This window comes from Oryctolagus cuniculus, chromosome 4 (assembly GCF_964237555.1).
Source record: "Oryctolagus cuniculus chromosome 4, mOryCun1.1, whole genome shotgun sequence".
NCBI classification, from domain to species: Eukaryota; Metazoa; Chordata; class Mammalia; order Lagomorpha; family Leporidae; genus Oryctolagus; species Oryctolagus cuniculus.
This window is the reverse complement of record NC_091435.1, coordinates 165714663-165730817: the sequence shown is the minus strand read 5'-3', so window position 1 is coordinate 165730817 and position 16155 is coordinate 165714663. Positions and strand designations below refer to the sequence as shown.

General features: G+C 38.7%; 1 protein-coding gene across 11 annotated transcripts in view; it reads right to left on the bottom strand.

The window, feature by feature from the left end:
- Nucleotides 1-16155, bottom strand: part of RBMS3 (RNA binding motif single stranded interacting protein 3) — a 1614135-nt gene that overhangs the window by 884340 nt on the left and 713640 nt on the right. The window lies entirely within an intron of this gene.

Genomic DNA, 16155 nt, shown 5'->3' with positions numbered 1-16155 from the left:
TCATTAAATTCTTGTCACATATGAGATTTCTTATTCTAATTTTACTTATTTTACTTATTCTAATTTTACTCTGGTGGTCATAATCAAATTGTACAAGATGCCATGTTAACAACTAAAGTCTTTGAAAAAGTTTCTTTTTTTTAAGATTTTAATTTTATTTATTTGACAGTTATAGACAGTAAGAGAGAGAAAGAGAGAGAGAAAGTTTTCCTTCTGTTGGCTCACTCCCTAAGTGGCCACAATAGCCAGAGCTTCACTATCCGAAGCCAGGAGCCAAGAGCTTCTTCCAGGTCTCCCATGTGGGTGCAGGGGCCCAAGCACTTGGGCCAACTTCTACTGTTCTCCCAGGCCACATCAGAGAGCTGGACTGGAAGAGGAGCAACCTGGACTAGAACCAGTGCCCATATGGGATGCCGGCACTGCAGGTGAAGGATTAACCTAGTGCACCACGGCGCCAGCCCTGAAAAAGTTTATTTCTATAACATCATACTTTGTTGATAATTTTTAAATTTATTGCTTAATGTGGGCTTATTCCAATTCATAAATGTCAATGTTAAATATTTTAAATCAACATGCTAGAGGATTTTTTTCAAAAAATCAAACATACAAAACTGAGATCTGTCACAGAGAACACTATTAAACACTGCAACCTGGAATTTCAATGTCTTATAAAATCTCAGCATCACCACAGTAGGTATGGACCATGCCCAGACGGATGGCTAAATCATTTCCCCAAACATTTCTGTTTTGGATACTCAGAATTAAGTAGAATCAAGGCATGCATTATAGAGAATGAAAGTCCTACTACATGAGAGAAAAGGCAATTGGAAGGGAGACTATACCACGGTTGGGAACTAAACAATGAGAATGATATATAGTTGATGAAACCCTCATTTTCAAACCATGTGTGGATAATAAAGGTCAAGAGAGAGAAGCAATTCTTGAGCTTCTCTTAAATTTATGTAGAAAGCATTGCCTTAGGAAAGAAAACAACAGCATTTAGATCGTAGACCTCACTAAAAATTTCAAATCTGAGCAAAGTTCTTAGATTTCTAGCGTTTATCTACTAAACATGGATGTTCGAAGGCAGGTAAAGGAGAAAAGTTGAAATTTTCTGGCAATCTTATGTACTACAAAGACTCTCAATACTTGGAAGTCTGAGTTCCAGTGTCATAAAGAAGATGCAATACACACAGTGCAAATTTGGATTCCATAAGCCTTCTCAGATGACACAAATTAAAATAGATTTCTTTCCTATTTTAATACAACTTCCATCTACAAAGTGATTTACAAGGGATAACTCTGTGGTAAACAGCTTTACATGTATTATCTCATTAAATCCTCTCACTGACCTCAAGAAACAGGCTATAATTTCCCTACTTTATAGAGGAGGAAGATCTCTCTGACACATCCAATATGGTTGCAATAGGTCACAGAGCAAATAAGTGATAAAACTGGGATATGCACTCCCAGCAGGCTGGTTCTGGAGTCTCAAGAATATTTCTTCAGCTTTCTCAATCTACAGTGTTTTAAAGTTCTCGCATTTCAGGACCACTGATTTAGAATCAGGTTACCAGCACCAAACACTGGTATGTTTCCTCAGATCCCATGCTCACTAGCTTTTATGTAAGTTGAATATGTGGATACTTTATATTATTCTCCATTCCCTTTCTTTTCTACTCTACTCCCTAATATTGTGCCCACATAGCACAATGTCTAGCATATAACATGTAGTCAACTTATGATTGTGGCATTGAAGATAAAATTTCATTCAAAGCTTAAGATGATTGAGGGGTCATAGTTGGAATTCAGGTGCTTTAGGAGAAAAATACATGAATATTAACAACTGATAAAATAGAGTCAAAAAGCAAACACATCTTAAAGAAGCAAGTCTTAACCCCTGAAGGATTACAAAGGATGTATTAAGGGGGAAACAGCAGGATTGCAAGGCTTGGTATATTTTCCTAGGGCCATTTACAAATGAACATCAAGAAACAGCTGCATAGCCAAGTACCACTAGCAATTCAAACTTGATTTTAAATATTTTGATAGAATGAGAAATTAGCTGTCATTTGCAATTATAAAAAAGTGTGTTCCAAGGAATTTTAATCCTTTAGGAGATACCTCAGGGCATATTGGAGGAGATAATATATCATAGTTCTGGGCTCCCACAGGTGATACTGTTTGTTTTCCCAAGAGCCATTCCTCTTTCTCATGACTTAAAAGAACCCTAAATGTATTTAGGTAGCAATGTGCACAGAATTAGTGCATGCTTCGAAACACCCAGGTTTTAGGAATATTCCTGTATAATTTAGTACTAGGCTAGCTCCCCAATTCTAGGACTCAGGCCAAGCATCATAGTCCTGCCATCTAGGCTAGCACCTATATACTTGGCCTCCAGGCTGACACCAATGGACAAAGGCTCCAAGCCAGCACCTATAGTCCCAGATCCAGGTTAGCCCAGTGGTTCCAGACACTAAGGCTTCACTGAAAATTCAGAGCTCCGGCTGGTGCCACGGCTCAATAGGCTAATCCTCCGCCTTGGGGAACCAGCACACTGGGTTCTAGTCCCAGTTGGGGCATCGGATTCTGTCCCAGTTGCCCCTCTTCCAGGCCAGCCCTCTGCTATGGTCCAGGAGTGCAGTGGAGGATGGCCCAAGTGCTTGGGCCCTGCGCCCACATGGGAGACCAGGAAAAGCACCTGGCTCCTGGCTTCAGATCAGCGCGATGCGCCAGCTACAGCACGCTGGCCACGGCGGCCATTGGAAGGTGAACCAACAGCAAAAGGAAGACCTTTCTCTCTGTCTCTCTCACTGTCCACTCTGCCTGTCAAAAAAAAAAAAAAAAAAAAAAATCAGAGCTCCAAACTAGAACCTAGGGAAATCAGTCTCCTTGTGAGTCCCTCGATCACACCAGTACTTAGCTTTAGACTGGTCCATGTGGTGACAGGCTCCAGAGAACTCAGTATCCAGACCTGATCTAGCAAATTCAGGCTCCACACCTGCGCCCAATGGATCCCCATGCCAGGCCAGATCTCAAGGACAGAGACTCAAAGACCACCTTTACAGACCAAGGCTCCAGATTAGCCTGTGTAAACTCAGGCACCATACCCAACTGAGAATCCTGTGCTCTCCCACATATTCAGGCTCAATGTCCACAACAGTATGAAGCCATTCTTTTGGTGCCAGGATTTTGGGGCCATTCCTTTTAGGCACATACTCCGGCTACATACTTGAAGATCCAATCAACTTAGGTACTCACATGGATTCAGGCTTCAGTCCCAATCCTCTGGACCCAAGAACAAGAGCTTCCACCTGCTGACATGGATTTCATGGCAGACTGCCAAAGGAATACAGTAGCAAGCCCAGATTTGACCATGTTGGGTGACCTGCTCAGAATCTTTGGACAGGTTGACTTAATGAAGGGTTTTCCGAGACAAAAATCAATGCACAAATACTAGAAAAAGTCCCTATTTCATTAAATGCACCAACAGCCATGTAAGGTAACAGAAATATGGAAAACAAAGAAAAAATAACACCACCACCAAAAAACACCAAAACATAACATTCTAGTTGCTAATCACAAAGAAAAAGAGATGTATAAACTGTCTAACAAAAAATTCAAGATAATTGGTTTAAGGAAGCTTAGTGAACTTTAAGGATATAGAGAGAAACAATTCAATACAACCAGGAATGCAACAAATGACCTAAATGAGAAATTTAACAAATGTTGACATAATAAAAAGAAAAAAAAAATCAAGCAAATTCTGGAGCTAACAAGTATGATGAATGAAATGAAAGTGTAGAAAAGATCATCCATAGTAGAATAGATCAGGTTAGGGAAAGAATCTATGGACCTGAAGACAAGTAATTTGAAAATATATAGTCAGAGGAGGAAAAAAAAAAGAACTGAAGAAAGTTTATGGGATTTATAGCACAATATGAAAGGAGCAAATGTTCAAGTTATAGGAACTTATAAAGAGAAGAGAAAGATAAAGGAGTTGGAAGATTATATAAAGAAATAATAGCGGCCGGCGCCGTGGCTCAATAGGCTCAATAGGCTAATCCTCCACCTTGTAGCGCCGGCACACCGGGTTCCAGTCCTGCTCGGGGCGCCGGATTCTGTCCCGGTTGCCCCTCTTCCAGGCCAGCTCTCTGCTGTGGCCCGGGAGTGCAGTGGAGGATGGCCCAAGTGCTTGGGCCCTGCACCCACATGGGAGACCAGGAAAAGCACCTGGCTCCTGGCTTCAGATCAGCGTGATGCGCCAGCCGCAGCACACCAGCCATGGCGGCCATTGGAGGGTGAACCAATGGCAGAAAGGAAGACCTTTCTCTCTGTCTCTCTCTCTCACTGTCCACTCTGCCTGTCAAAAAAAAAAAAAAAAAAAAAAAAAAAAAGAAGAAGAAGAAGAAATAATAGCAGAAAACTTTACAAATGTTGAAAGAGATATTTATAATCTGGTACAACAAGGTAGGAACTCTCTTTAATTGAAACAAAATTGCACTGAGATATGTTACAATTTAATTCTCAAAAATCGAGGACATCTTACTCTTACCTAAAGTAAGAAGTTCTGGGGCTCCACTGTACAATAGGGTGATTATAGATAATGTTAAGGTGCTATATATTTGGCTATAATAAAAATAAATTAGAAGATAGCAGGACTAACTATACTTTAGCCAGATAAAATATATGGCAAATGCAATTGAAAGATAAGTTTATATTGGTGGTGCAAACATTTTGAAATCCATTCATAGAATTTTCATGATATATATAGATTTCCATAAAATTTTTAAAGACCCTTTTTAATTTAAAATAATTTTTTTTTTAAAAAGACAAATAGAGTCATTTTATAATGATGAATTAGTCAGTTCATCAATTGTAAATATGTAAGCACCAGACACCACAGCACCTAAATTTATAAAGTAAATTTTAATAGATGTTGGGGAAAAATAGAGTATAATAAAATAATAGTAAGGAAATTCAATATTCCACTTTCAGCAGTAGCTAGATCATCCAGACAGAAAATCAATAAGGAAAGAAAGGACTTAAACTATACTTTTGAGCAAATGGGCCTAACAGATATGTACTGAGCATTCCATTCAATGGGAGCAAAATAAACATTCCCCTGAAGGGAACATGAAGCATTCTCCAAGACAGCTCATAAGCTAATCCACAAAAGAACTATTAACAAACTTAAGAAGGTTGAAATCATCTCCAGTGTCTTTTCCAATCACAATTGTAAGAAGCTGGAAGTCAAAAATACATTGAAATTAAAGAACATGCTCTTGAATAACCACAACAAAACAGACAATCTGAAAAGACCAATAGCAAATAAAATGATTGAGTCACTGATAAGACGTCTCCCACCAAAGCAAATTCGGGATCTTATATTCTCAATGTTGAATTCTACTAAAAATTTACAACTAAAGTACTATCAATTATTTTCAAACTTTCCAAAAACTGTAGAAAAAGAAATACTTCAAAATTCATTATATGAAGTCAGAATTACCTTGATATCAAAGTCAAATAAGGGTACTACAAGAATAGAAAATTACAGGTCAATAACCTTGATGAACAGAGATGCCAAAATGTTCAACAAAATACTAACGAGTAAAAGAGAACATCACATTGAATGGTTAATTCTCCATGATCAAATGGTATATATCATAGGGATATAAAATCCACTCAAAATAAACAAATTTGCACATACAATACACTGCATTAAGAGAATGGAAAAAAAAATCATATGATAATCTCATTAGAAGCAAAAAATAAAACATTTAGCAAAATTCAGTATCATGTCATGATATAAATTCTCAACAAATTAGGTGTTGAAACAATGTACTTCAGCATACTAAAGCCTATATACAGTGGGGTATATATACACAATGGAATACAACTGAGACACAAAAAAGAATAAAATCCTGTATTTTGCAACAAAATAGATGCAATTGGAGACCATTATACTTAATGAAATATGCCCATCCCCAAAATACAAATATCATATATTTTCTCTGAGTTGTGGCAATTATTATGTCAATCAATCAATGAATTCATTTATAAATTTATAAATAATAAATTATATAATAAACTATAAATCAATAAATAAAAAATTTAAAAACCCATATAAATAGCCCACAGTTAACATCACACTCAAGGTGAAACTTTGAAAATTTTTTTCTCTAATATCAGGAACATTCAAGAATGACCCCTCTCTCTACCTTTATTCAACATAGTACTGGACATCTTAGCCAGAGAAATTACACAAGAGAAAGAACTCAAAGACAAACAAATGGGCAAGGAAGAAGTTAAACTGTCTTTGTTGCAGATGACATCACCATATATATTTATAAATGTACACATATATATGAACTATATATACTATACTTATATATAACATATATGTAAATTCTTAAAAACCCATCAAAAAGTGTTAGAAATAAAAAAATCCAATGAAACTATAGTACATAAAGATAACATACAAAAATAAGTAGAATTTTCATAACATACCAAAGAAATTTGAAAAAACAAGTCAGTAACACAATCACATTTATAATAGTTTTAAGGAAAAATTAAATACTTAAGGGTAAAATGTAACTAAGAAAAAAGATTTATTCCTGAAACAGGTGTTGAGAACACCCAGCCTTGGCCTGAGAAATCATTTCTTTTATTTATTTATTCATTTATTTTATTCATTTTTTAAATGTATTTGACAGATACAGTTAGACAGTGAGAGAAGGAGAGAGAGAGAAAGGTCTTCCTTCCGTTGGTTTACCCCCCAAATGGCTGCCACAGTCGGAACTATGCCGATCCGAAGCCAGGAGCCAGGTGCTTCTTCCTGGTCTCCGATGTGGGTGCAGGGGCCCAAGCACTTGGGCCATCCTCCACTGCCGTCCCGGTCCACAGCAGAGAGCTTGACTGGAAGATTGTGGGGAGCAATCCGGACTGGACTGTTACTCGAATTAAGACTTATTCTATGCATCTGCTCTCCCACAATATGGCGCTGGGAGAGAAGTAAACAGCTTCCGCACAGCTGCCTCCAGTTCAACTAATAAATTGTAGGACTTGCTCCTGATTGGAGGAGAGCAGCGTACTCGGCGTGTGGGCGGCCGAGTTGGGATTGGTGGAAGAGGACTATAAAGGAGGAGAGAGACGGCACGCACCGGGAACATCTATGGGGAACATCTAGCTGAAGGAACACCTGTGCAGCCCCCGAAGAGAGCCGGCCGGCGGTGTGCCGCTCCCCTGCGGAAGTGGGGAATGTGGCCAGGGGGAACTGCCCTTCCACGGAGGTGGAAGGGATAGTAGCCAACCCGGGAAGAACCAGCAGCAAACCCGGGGAGGGCCGAGCAGACGAAAGAATAGCGCAGGGTCCTGTGTTGCTCCTCCACGAAGAGGGGGAGCGACATAATGGTGCCGTGACTCGGATATGAAGCCTAGGCAGGGTTTAGTGTTGTTCCTCCACGAAGAGGGGGAGCGACAAAGATGAGCAGCCGGGACTAGAACCCAGCGCCCATATGGGAAGCCGGCACTGCAGGCGGAGGATTAACCAAATGAGCCATGGTGCTGGCCCGGAGAAATCATTTCATCTGTCCCTGCTGAGGCAACCACAGGAGGGACTTGAAATTCAATAAATATATAGCAGCCTAATTTTTCAGGTGATAATTTTGTGTGGCCCATGACTGATGCTATACATATCTAAGTGGTTCTTGGCAGAAAAAAGTTTCCCACCCCCTGCAACTCATTGGCAGAATAAATGGAAGAAGACACAAGTAAGTGAGAAGATATCCCATTTCCATATACTGAAGAAGTAATATTGTGAAAATGTCCATACAACAGACTCAGTGCAATCTCAGCAAAATTCCAATCACCTGTTCCACAGAAATGCGTAAAGGAATCCTCAACTTTGCCTGGAGCCACAAAGACACTCCAATACCCAAAATAATCCTGAGTTAAAAGGACAAAGCTGGAGACCATCTACTACCTGACTTCACAATACACTAAAAAGCTATTATAATCCAAACAGCATGGTACTTGAAGAAAAACAGAAAGACCAATGGAACAGAATAGAGAGCACAGAAATAAATCCACTCATTAACATTCAATTGATATTTCACAACATTTCCAAGAATATGCAACAGGGAAAAGACATTCTTTCCAATAAATAACATGGGGACAACTTTATTTCACACCATATAAAATGATATAAAATCAATTCAAAATATATTACAAACTTAAATGTAAATTTAAAAACCTGAAACTTAAAACTACCAGAAGACAATGTAAGGGTAAATTTACACAGCACTGGTCTAGGCAATGATTTCTTTGGATACGAAACACAAAAAGCACATTCAATAAAATAAAAAGAATAGACAAATGGGATTACATCAAAGTGAAAACTTCTGCACCATGAAGGGAACAACAGAGTGAAAAGGCAAATCATGGCAAGAAGAAACATATTCGAAATTCATACATCTGATAAGGCACTTATATCCAGAATACGTAAGTAACCGAAATACATCAGTCATAAGGAAACAACCTGATTTCAACATGAGCAAAGGACCTGGATCAACATTTCTCAAAGAAGACATACAAGTGGCTAACAGGAAAATGTTCAACATCGCCATATTAAGAAATCAAATTAAAATAGCAGTGGGATATCATCTCTCCTAATAGAACAGATATTATTAAAAAGACCAAAGAAGACGAGTATGTAGAAGATATGGAGTGGAGAATCCTTCTACTATGCACTGTTAGTAGGAATGTAAATTGATATAATCATTGACTTGTGGGCTCAAAATTCTGTTCACATGTTTTCATAAGAACTTTAAAATAATACGAGTCTGTTCTCTAATTTTAATGTAAAAATAACATTATAAGTTTAAATAATTGCAAACGATAGAAGTTTCAGACCACCATAACATTTTTGTTCACCCTTAGCACAAAGATCTGCATGTGGCTAGGAAAGACTGGAAGCCCCATTGGTTTATGGCGTGTGATTAATCATTACATGAAGCATCGCCTTTGTTGCTGCTCCCCTGGGATGTTTTTACACCCTCAGGAAATGGACCAAAGGAAGATTTATGTGGGGAATATACCTTTTTGCTAAGGGCTGTGGCAGAGAGACATATAGTATATGTTTTAAACCTGAATATTTTTGAGAATAAAAGAGGTACTACTAGCAACTATGCTAGGAAATAAACATATACCAGGAAAACTGTGATATGTGTTGATCATAGCTATTAGAATACTGATTCTTTATCAGGTACATCAGTTGACAGAAGAAAATTCACAGAAATTAATGATCTGGTCATTATTTCCTTGAAAACTGTCCATTCTTCACTTTTCCTTGACAATTTTTTCATTGCCTTCAAAATCTGCATAGACATATAATTAAGCTAGTGTACAGCCATGATGGTTATTAAAGTATTGAAACATTTCCTCAAATGTTCATAAACAGAATAAAAGTAATTGTGCTAGCCACTGAAAATAATTAATAATCTCCAGCACTTAAGAAACTACAAATGAGCAAGGTATGATTTTGAGACAATTTCTAGCTTGGATATCAGAGCACAGAATCTCTGTTACAGAGGAGTTGCAATTCATTTTCAAAGTTGATGTGAAACCTTGAAGCATGCAAGTTCTTAAGGACAAGAAAGGAGACTCACAGCCTCTTCTAATCTCTTCCACCAACTTCCAAAAGCAAGGAGGGCTCCTACAGAGAAAAGTAGGAACGGGACTCAGGCAGCAGCTTACAAGGCTTCTGGGTCCCTTAGATGGTTGCCATGGAGACAGAGAAAACGTCTTTATTTTGGAAAGGCGTGGTGGGGGAGGTTGGAGAACTCTGGTTTTACCTGACAATCTAACTCAGAGAAGGCAGTAGTTTCTGTGCTTTGTAAATAAGTTTTTAGGAGGGAACTGCCTGGAAACCCACTTGGTGACTAAGAGAGAATTCTCTAACAACACAGTGTCACGTCTTCACCCTCCCCTTATAGTTTTCATTTATTTACTTATTTTTGAGAATGCCAGCACAAGGATGTCTACTCTGCCAGCCCTACCTGCCTGTTGATCTCTTGGATAGACAAGGCCTCCAAAGATGTCTCCAATACCTCCAGGCAGCATGACCACATAAGCAACTCCTACTACTTCTTTATTTTCTTTACTTCTTTATGCTCTGTCTCCGCTATTACTTGGGTTCCACCTGGCCACTGTGTACTGTTGGCATTAAGCTGCATTCTAATTAGTCTCAATAGGGTACAGCATCATACTGTACCCCCTTATTGGAGAAAGAAGAAGAATCTGCAGGCTCCTGGCCTCAGAAACAAAGATCAGATCACTCCCATACACTTTTTACCTTTTCCACTTACCTTCTCCATCTCTTTTTCTCCCATGGATCACTGAATTATGACACCATTTCAGCATAGAAGGAGAAAGAGAGAGCAGAGCTGATGCAGGGAGGGGAGAACTAGTATGAGGGTAGCAAATGAATATTCTTCTTTTATGATTAACGTGATCTTTAACAATGAAATGACTACCAATTCATAAGCAGCATGTCAAGTCATGAAGCAGATAGAATTACCATCTACCTTGTAACAAAAATATCAAGCGAAAGAATGTACAGGCACACAAGTCATCATACTGCTTGTAATTTGTTATGATTGTTTTATGAATGAAATGTGCTACAAAAAATATAACTAGGTAGGACATTTAGACATATCACTTGCTTCCTTGAAAGCAAATAAAAGGGTGTGATTTATATTAGCTATAAGATATATATTATCTGATTACACTGTTTGATTTGTTTTTTGCTATTTCATATTTCAAATTGAAGAGGCTAGTCTAGATGCATGGTCGTAGTTTCTTTTTTAAATTTTTATTTACTTATTTTATTTATTTGAGAAGCAGAGAGACAAAGAGCTCCCATCTGTTGGTTCACCCTCCAAATTTCTACAACATCTTAGACTGAGCCAGGTCAAAGCCAAGAGCCAAGAACTCAATCTAGGTCTTGCACAAGGATGGCAAGAACCAAAATATTTGAGTCATCACCTGATGCCTTCTTGTGTATGCACAAGCATGATGCTTGAACCAGGACCAGAGTCAGGACTTAAACCTAGGCACTGTGATATGGGATGTCAGTGTCCCAAAAGGCATTTTAAGTGCTGAGCCAAACACTTGAATATAGTTTTCTTAATCTGCATATTTTCTTCATTTTCCAGTGCAGTGAAATTAACATGGTAGAACATTAATAACATTGTCTTTGCATTTTTCTTTTCAGATATGTTTGAGAGTGATTATCAAGGAGATAGTTATCACCTACTTTATTTCAGAAAAGGAAAAACTGCAGGTTTACAAAATTCAAACTTGATTTGTGAATTTACGTAATTTTAAATTGCTATGGCATATAAATTTCCACCTTCTGTCACGCAAAGTATCCCTGCTTTATTATCTCCCTAAGTGAGAAAAGCCCCATGCATTTCAGGAAGCTCCAAATACCTACTGGTTCAGAAGTAAGCTATTGAGTTGATGGACGTTGAATATGGTAGGCTGAATGGTTCATGGAGACATCCATGATCTATTTCCTGGAACCTATGATCATTACTTTCATAGTGAGGGGGACTTTGCTGGCACGATTAGGTTAGGATCTTTAGAGAGGGAAATGGTGTTGAATGACTAGATGGGCCCTGAAATGCAATGCAAATGTCCTTATAAGATGGAAGCAAAGAGAGGCTTGACTACATACAGAAAAGGTGATGTGAACATGGAATACTGTTGAACTGGAAGGAGGAAAGAACACAAAAATCAAGATAGGGAAGCAGCTGGGAAAAGCAAACAGGAAAATTTTTCTCTTGAGCTGTGTAAGCCCTGCCAGTACCTTGGTTTGGGTCAGTGAGACTCATTTCAGACTTTTGACTTCTAGACTTACCAGAGAGTAAATGTGTGTTTTAAGTCTCCAGATTTATGGTAATTTGCTACAGAAGCCAGAGGAAACTCAGACAGTGATATATAAAAGGGCTCTGAGAAAATACTTACTTACTTGGTCATGTGGAGGCTATACTACTCCAAGATTTAACAAGGCTACTAATATCATCTTAACATAGCAGACACTCATGGGATGGAGCAGGGAAACAGAAATAAGAGAGCCCTTCGAGTCATATGTACTTACTACACAAACATCACATAGGCTTACACCTTTGTAACCCCAGGAAATTAGCTAAATAATGGGAAATTTTCAATCAAACTAGCAACTTGGAGAAAAGGACCAGAGTCTCACAAGGCAAGTGGAGCATTTGTACCTTTCTTAAACGCTACTCAATTGTATGATTCAAGAAAAGCACTTATAAACTCTTCAGACAAGAATTCTGTTTGTGTGGTTTTCACCACAAAACCTCTGTGAACCAAGTGAAAACTTGGAGGTAGGAGGGGGTTTTGGATATCATTGTCCTAATCCAGCTCTCAAAACCCTCTCTCTTCTGAATCTCTGGCTTATTTTGATATAATATATATATTATCTTGACAGGCAGAGTGGACAGTGAGAGAGAGAGACAGAGAGAAAGGTCTTCCTTTGCCATTGGTTCACCCTCCAATGGCCACCGCGGCTGGCGCGCTGCGGCCAGCGCACCGTGCTGATCCGATGGCAGGAGCCAGGTACTTCTCCTGGTCTCCCATGTGGGTGCAGGGGCCCAAGGACTTGGGCCACTCTCCACTGCACTCCTGGGCCACAGCAGAGAGCTGGCCTGGAAGAGGGGCAACTGGGACAGAATCCGGCACCCCAACTGGGACTAGAACCCGGTGTGCTGGCGCCACAAGGTGGAGGATTAGCCTGTTGAGCCGTGGCGCCGGCAGAGATAATATATTTTACAAAGCACTATTCGAGAGAGATGAGCACTGATTCTGGAGTCAAAAATGTAATGATCATGCACAGGAAGAAAACTTGAAAGAAAGGTTCAAAGTTGGAAAAATGAAGGAACTCAAGTAGGCTTTAAAACTGACCCTCAGGGGCCAGTGCTGTGGTGTAGTAGGTAAAGCCATCACCTGCGGTGCCGGCATCTCTGTGGGCACTGGTTTGAGTACCAGCTGCTACACTTCTGATCAGGCTCTCTGCTATGGCCTGGGAGGGCAGTGGAGGATGGTCCAAGTCCTTGGGCCTCTTCACCTGTGTGGGAGGCCCAGAGGAAGCTCCTGGCTCCTAGCTTCCAATTGGCCCAGCTCCAGCCATTGTGGTCATCTGAGGAGTGAACCAGCGAATGGAGAGCCTCTCTCTCTCTCTCTCTTTCTCTCTGCCTCTGCCTCTCTGTGCTCTGCCTTTCAAACCTCAGAGTACCCTTGAAATCAGTACTGTAACATCCATGACTATTTTTTTAAGGATTTTCTAATCTTGCTTCTATTTCACTTTATTCTCAGCAGTGTGACAAGAATCAGCTGCTGGATTTGAGACCACAAAATGTGTCTAGACAACCTATAATTTACCGAGTAGTTTCTAAGACAGACTAACACCTATTCTTCTTTCCTACCCCCAGGCCTAGAATCAGGTATCCTATAAATACAAATACTTCTCTAAGGAGGAATATGCACATTTAAATTAAATGATTAAAGAGAGTTCTGTCTGGGACACTTGGTGCGATTGTCCCTGGCATGCAAATAAAATCCAGAGATTCAATGACATGGAACACTATGAGACCACACAACGGGTTAAAACATTTGTGGCAGATAGACAACCAAGTTTTGACGCTCAGATCTCTCTATGAGTTTTGTAACTTGGGAAAACATACTTTGTTTTTTCAAACTTCACTAACATTTAAGATGATGATGGTAATACCTACCTTTTAGGGCTATTTTTAAGACAAAAAAGATCTACACATGTTTATTTATAATGCATGTGGAAGTGCTTACTTCAGAGCTGGGAAAATATTGTCTCAATAAATGTCAGATATTCTGAGATGACCTTGAGGTCAATAAGAATATGAATTGAAATACTTCATTAAATTATAATTTGTCATCTTGAGGTTTGATAAATAGTGATTAGAGGGGAAAAACTAATGAGACAGATTAAATAAGGAACTGGTTACTAAAGAAAAATGTATATAAAATATGTGAGACTTGGGTATTTTTATTACATGAAAACAAATTGCATATATTTTGAACATCAAATGAATATTCAGTCATATGTATGTATGTGTATTTAATATTCTTCTAAATTGACTATGATTTCCTTCTTATTTATCTTTCAGAAAATTTCTATCCAGCCCCCAGAGTGCATCTTAAAAAGAATTAGATTGCATTGTATCATTTCTTTGCTTAAAAGTCTCCAATGGTTTCCCACCACACTTACATAAAAGACAAACTCCTTACTCTGGTTTATGGGGCGCTATGTACTTTGAACCCTGCCTTTCTCTCCTGACCTCATCTCTTCCATTCTCTCCAGGTCTACTGGCTTTCTCCCTGCTTAGTGAGTATCCAGCCTTATTCCTGTCTCAAGTCTTTCATGCTGTTACCTCTGTTTGGAATGTTCTTCCTCCTGAATGCTGTGTAGTTCTATCTCTGTATCATTCAGAACCCGGATAATACTTGACCTCCCAGTTTCCCACCTCCACTTGCAGTCCTCATATACCTTGTGACCCTGACATTCATGTCAGAGACCCAGACTTCTGCCTTCAGCCTGGTCTAACAGTGGCCATTTGGGGAGTGAACCTGTGGCTGGAAGAGCTCCCTCCCTCTCTTTCTTTATTTTCTCTCTCTCTATCACTCTGCCTTTCAAATAAATAAAAAAATAGACATTTTTAAAAACCTGGCTTCCAAATTGAGGACTTAACTGACCATACAATTTCAAGTAACCATCGAATCATACTCTATCACTTCAACCTATTTCATTTCTCTACACAGGATCTAACACTATTGTATATTTTTCTTGTTTTTATTTATGGTCAGGTGTCACATAAAAATATTTCAATCAGCAATGGACTACATAGATGATGGGGGTCCCATAAAATTATTTTGGAGATGAAAAATTCTTATCACCAATAATATAGTAGTTGTCACAGAGCCATTGTAGTATAACATGTTACTTACATGTCTGTGGTAATGCTGGTATAACTGAACCTACTGTGCTGCCTGTCACAAACATAATACTTGATATTATGGTTACAATACTATATATGATATTATGATGCTATCCTATTATATTATAATTATAATACATAATACTTGATATTATCATTATGATGATAATAATGACAATAAGCAATGTTACTGGTTTTGGTATTTGCTATGCTATACTTTTAAATAATTATTTCAGAGTGTAATCCTTTACACACAGACACACACATATATTTTTAAAAGCTTACTACAAATAGAATGCTGTGTGAGGCCAGCAGCAGCCTCATACACCTTGTGTTCACTGTTTCTGTTGAGTGCATCAAGAGGCTGTGTCGAGTGATAGACCTATCTGGGTGCAGGTAAGTAAGCACAGTCTGTGAGTTTCCTACACTGATGACATCACCTAGCAACACAGGTCTTCCAGTACATCCCCTTGTTTAAGCAATATCTGACTGTATTTATATGTTCATTTATGCTAATTACTAGTTCCCCTCTTTCCTAGAATAGAAGCCCCCTGAGAGAAATACTTGTTCTTGTTCACTCCCATGCCTCTTTCACCTAGAAGAATGCTGGAACATTGTAAACTTTTAATAATTCTTGAAGATTTGGTCAAAGAATGGATACATGAAAATAACTTATGGTTATTCAGGTTCTTTATCCAAGTACTTTCTGAATTATTGCTAACATCACCCTTATGCATATCTCCTCATACACATCCGATTAAATGCCAAAAGTTTAATAATTGAGTCAAAAAGTATGTGCAATTTAAATGTTGATAGTTACTTTCAAATTGCTTTTGAACAAAGTCATACTAATTTACATTTTGAGTGAATTCCTTAAGTCTTCCTTTAAATGATTTTGTAAGATGGTTTGAGACACATTCTCTCCACTTAGAAGCCCTGGGTACTTTATGATTTCATAACCTTGAATTGAAGACAGGTTAGACAAAGTGCAGAAGTCCACAGCGGCTTCAGAATGGCTGGAGAACTCATGTCTACTAGGACTTCAGTTGGAGTAATTGCTATGAGATGAACACGTGATTCACTTTCAAGTCTTCCATTA